This window comes from Larimichthys crocea, chromosome VIII (genome assembly GCF_000972845.2).
Source record: "Larimichthys crocea isolate SSNF chromosome VIII, L_crocea_2.0, whole genome shotgun sequence".
NCBI lineage: Eukaryota > Metazoa > Chordata > Actinopteri > Sciaenidae > Larimichthys > Larimichthys crocea.
This window is the reverse complement of record NC_040018.1, coordinates 880,988-886,089: the sequence shown is the minus strand read 5'-3', so window position 1 is coordinate 886,089 and position 5,102 is coordinate 880,988. Positions and strand designations below refer to the sequence as shown.

The 5,102-nt window shown below is 41.5% G+C and overlaps 1 protein-coding gene and 1 long non-coding RNA gene across 3 annotated transcripts in view; one reads left to right on the top strand and one right to left on the bottom strand.

Annotated features, from left to right (window-relative positions):
* The window catches only part of LOC104918267 (interleukin-1 receptor accessory protein), a 51,243-nt gene that overhangs the window by 22,100 nt on the left and 24,041 nt on the right, over nucleotides 1-5,102 (top strand). The gene's annotated exons all lie outside the window — the stretch shown is intronic.
* LOC113746339 (uncharacterized) lies at nucleotides 3,508-5,052 on the bottom strand. The gene is made up of 5 exons (XR_003462776.1): nucleotides 4,904-5,052; nucleotides 4,698-4,743; nucleotides 4,113-4,274; nucleotides 3,866-3,934; nucleotides 3,508-3,767 (listed from the first exon to the last, which is right to left on the bottom strand). It is a non-coding gene; the product is annotated as an uncharacterized LOC113746339 (long non-coding RNA).

The window sequence follows — 5,102 nt, the reverse complement described above, 5'->3', positions numbered from 1 at the left end:
AAATTGCATCTTATCCTTACTTGCAATGCACAAAACAAACACTTCCGTTTAACTACTAGCTATTTACACAATAGTGTTTGTACTGTTTAGAGTAAAGGTGTAATACAGTAGTCCAGCACTAAACAGGCCCTTAGTAACACTGTATACACATAAACAAACTTTGATACTTATAGCGCCCCTTTAAAGTTCGTACCACACGAAACTCAAACATACATCTTGTAGTTTATTATACACGCTTCACAACATCTTTTCCTTGGCATGCCAGGTGCTCTGTCACTCTTCGCTGCGTACAGTGTTCCACCACTGAACACATACAATGTACACATACAATCTTGCACTCTCGCCTGTGCATGAAACCAAAATACATTATCACAAAAATATGTATTCCCAAAGCAGACTATTTAATTGTTAACCCAAAGTACAAAAATGACTTTAAACTATGTAAACTGTCTCTAACGGCAGTACAAAGTTGATTCTCTGATTGGCGCTGTGAAAAATCCTTTAGTGTCACCATGTTCACAAGTTTTCTTCACCGTCTCTGAAAACACGACTGAGTACGTAAGACGAGGAAAAACTAGAGGCATTCACGACCGACAGTACGTGTTCTGCTTGCGTTTGAAACTGCGTCACATGACACGCTCGGCTGACGGACACAGTTAACACGGTCACTCGTTGAACGAAACACCGCGAGTCGAAGAAAGAAGTAGTTTTGTGTTGAGGACAATAATAAAATAATGTAATAAATCAAAGGGATTTAACACTCACCCTGCCTCGCCTCACTTTCCTCCTTCGCTCTGCGACCAACATGGAGTCTGAACTGAGTTTTTTTGGTCCTACCTGTTCTACAGGTGTTTACAGGAAAATCACAGTAAACAGGACCCGTAGGCAATCGGACCAAGCGGAAAGCGGCGCTCAAGCTGGAGCCTGTTGCCCTGGTTACCGCCCGCAGCGTCCTGATTGGCTCGCCTCTCTTGTGTGATTGGCCGTCCCCGCTGTCACTCCATCAGGTTGGAAACAGCACCTGGACTTGCCACCTGTCTGTGGTTGCCCGTGATGCCTGTTAATCTCTTTTGCCACGGTAAAATTGGAGCGTTTGTTCTGCCTGGTCACGTCAGCTAAGAAAGGATTGTAACATCAGAGCAGGTCCTTAGAAGTCAAAGTGTAGTTAGTCAAAGAAAATGGTTAAAAACCATCTGCAACACCTTCACTGGACTCCAATTAAAGCAGCAGATCCACTTCAAGATCCTACCATCAACTACAAAGCTCTCAGTAATCTTGTTAAAGTGTTCTTTGAGTTCTATGAAAGTGCTGATAAATAAAAATGTACATTATTATTATTATTATTGTTATTATTAGAACTGTAGAGCCTCAACAGTGCAAAGTTTATATTTAATGCCAAATGTCATTTGTGTCACGCATTTATTTTGAAAACCACTCGGCTAGATTGCTGTAATTTGTTGCTCTCTGGCATCAGTGAAAACAACTCTCTCTCGTCTGCAGCTCATCCAAAGCTCTGCTGCAAAGAAACACGATCACATCACACCGATCTGTATTCTTACACTGGCTAGAGCTGATTTTAAAGTTATGTAGCTGCTCTTTAGTGCCTACTATACCTCCAGATTTAAAACACAAGGTGACATCCGAGCTCCAAGACTGTGGACGGAACCGAAGTGGAGATCAGGGCTGCAGACTCTACAAAATACGCTCCTATTTGAAGGGCCTTCAGTTATCTTTTGATGTGTTTTATGTGTCACACTTTATTCTTAAATGTGCTGTATAAACAAGTTCTCTTTTTCCAGGCAAGAGTTTCACACTTTCCCATCAACGTGTGACGTCGCCCCTCAGATCGCCCAACTTACACAGAGCCACAAAGTGACCGTGGACGGAACAGCGGCTGCCGAGACGTCAGCACAACGAGATACAATTTTACAGTTTGATGATTAAGCTTTCAGTCCAGCTGATTTTCTTTTCTTCGTTTCCGGACAAGGCAGAAGGACGGTGAAGTCAGGAGTGTTCAGGTCATCCAACAGCAGCCCTGCATCACCAGGTATCATTTAAATCCTTTTAATTTTTTAAATTTCTCTTCCACCCCGTTTGGTTTTGTCGTCTTCACTCGAGCTCATCTCTCTCCAGGAACTGCCAGATCCTTCTCCTCCTCTCTGTGGACCATGAGCCTCTTCTGGGCCATGTGACCTCTCTGTCTTCCTCCTTCACTCCAAATCCCAGAACGCACACTGCCCGCCCTCCCTACTCCTCCCAGCCGACACGTACAGCTCCTACCTTTCCTCTCTCCTCCTCCTTCTCTGCTCCTCATCCTCACTACCTCCTCCTCCTCATCATCCTCCTCCCCCTCCACTGAGCCACGTGGTCCGTTCCAGTCAGCACTTCTACACGGACCGAACCACAAACCGCACCAACCCGTTGGGGGAGGACCGCAACGTCCAACGCTGAGCCATTATTTGAGGACGGTGTCTCTCTTTAAGAGGGGAGGAGCCTGTCTGGAGGCCATACTGATGATTCAATTAAATAAAATAGTTGCGAGTTTTTTTGAATTTTGACTTTGTTTTTCACGCTGTAAGAAGAAATTGGTTGTCCTGATTGTTCTCTATCTTTAAAAATATGTATTTAATTATTTTATTGTTCGTTTGTTTTGTTTCTGTAACACACTAAATAAAATTTGATTTGACAGTTTTGACACTCAAGTTTAGGAGTTTCTATCTCTGAGATTTTTCTCATTCATTTCACGTTGGTGTCAGAAGTCTGGTTCTCGATCTTGCGTTAGAACTAGTCCTGTATACTGTCCTCATAATGAAAAACCTTTCAAAGCTGGACAGGTCAGCTGACACTGGATGCTCTCAAAATCTACAAGGCCTGACTTTTCTTTGGTGAAATTAAGGGAGCACCGATTTATCAAGGAAACACAGTCATATAGTTAAAGCAACAAATCCCTTTGGCTAGTCAAACATTCATCAAATGGTATCAGTCTCGACTTTCACCTCTTTGTGAACTTCAGTGCTGTGTTGTGCAGGGAAAAAACAAAACCCATTACACAGACTGCTATAAAAAAGGCAATAAACTCAACTGATTCAAGTAAAGACAACAGTACACACAGGGTGATATAAGAAGTTAACAGCAGTCCAACACCCTGTTAAACTGAAACACACAGAGATCATGCACCACCCATCATGTCAACATGCTGTCACCACCTAGTGGCAGACTATGAGAAGTACACTCCCTAGCTTTATTTTTGCCATCAGATTGAGTCTGAAATCACTCAAAAACTTTTCAACATCAGTAATTACAAAACAGGCAAAGTTATTCTTGACATGACAATGACTGCAGAATAAATGTCTATCCAACAGTGTAAATTTGATACTTCTCTATGTAATGTCAAAACAACAGCAAACGCAAACCTGAAGTAGATATCTGAGATATTCAGGTGATATTCAAGCGATTGAAATCAAATAAAGGTGAAATATTACTTCCAGGTTATTAAATCAAGGGGGGTCTTAATAGGATTGTTGATAACAGAAACATGTCTTGTGCAGCTTCTGCAGTATCAGTGTATTTTGAACCTTCACCTCGTCCTTTTTTTAAGAAAATGTCACCCTGTTTCTGTGACAAAATGGTCAAGATGATTTTACTTAACCTACCTCTAGATCAGAACTCACTACTGACGAGTCATAGGATGTATCTGAGGAGCAGAAACTGCTGACTCTGATCACTCGCACCTTTCCATCAAAAAGTTGGTCCTTGGTCATCACCTCCTTAATTCATTTGAACAAAAACAATAATAAATACATTTTTCACTGCAAGAATCACGATGGTGATTTCATATGAAGAGTCCAACAATGCTGTCACTTACTTTTCTTGGAGGTTGAACACTGACATCCATGTAACAGCCCATTTCAGTCATCTTCTGGACATCTTTAGTCTTTGAAGATTGAAAATTTTGAACAGCACAGCACAGCACATTTTTTTAATGCACATTTAAGCTGACACAGTAAGCAAAATATTGTCAATGTTCAATATAAAACAATCACTCATCGAGATCAAGATCTGATTAACACCAAGAAATACATAAATAAATAAAATAGGACCTAAAACATTACTTTTGTTTGTGCTGATAAGTGAACTTGCTGTTTTCTTTGTCTCTTCATGACAGCGTTATCCTCTGCCGGGGTTTGTGTGCCGCCTAAAAGGCTTTGAGTGTCTGTAGAAAAACTGGAAAACTGCTGTCTGGTTCCTCTCTTGCACCAGTGGATGACTAGAATCTGATGATGCTGGGTTAAAGTCCAACGAGTCAACACTTGGTTAAAAATCTGTACAATTGAGATTACATTCACAATCTAGTTGTACTGCGTATTATTTCCCTTAAATCAAACATTGTGGGCAGTATTGTCTTCTCTTGTATTTTGAATTGATGACGTTTTCTTTCCTTTCTTTCTGTTTCGTCATGGGGGCTACTGCTGCTCTTCTAAATCTAAAAACTAATTCCAGATAATTTTTCTCCAGGGAGAATTTAGATCATGACAAAGCTTTCATAGGATAATTCAATATTGTGTTATATTACCACAGATCATTTCCTGCTCTGAGGCCAATAGCCCGCTTTGGCAGGAGTGTTATTCTGGAGTTGTAGTCCTGAGCCTGAGAGTAAGATGAGTAAGATGTGGTCACACTGCACTATGTAAGGATACAAGAAGATCCAGGGTGACACAGCATATTGCTGACAGCAGCCACGGACTAGATTGAAGAAGACAATCTAGTCTCTTTTTTTTTAAGTACTTTAATACACTGGCAGGTTTCACCTGTCATCTCCCACAAAATGTAAATGTATTTGTATATTGAACTACACTAATTCATATCATTACTACAACTAGCCACAGCAAAGGTTTGTGCTTACTTGGAGTGTGACATGCAGCAGTCTCCTCCTGATTAGAGGTCTGTCTGCTGGGAGATTGGTGACCCTCGACTTCAGAAAACCTCCAGCGACAACCATCAGCACACACACAGCAAGGAGGTGCTGCCTCCTCCGCCCCCTCATCATCCTCTGCCTCCTTTCTGAGGAAAAACACACACGCACACACACATGGAGTTTTTTT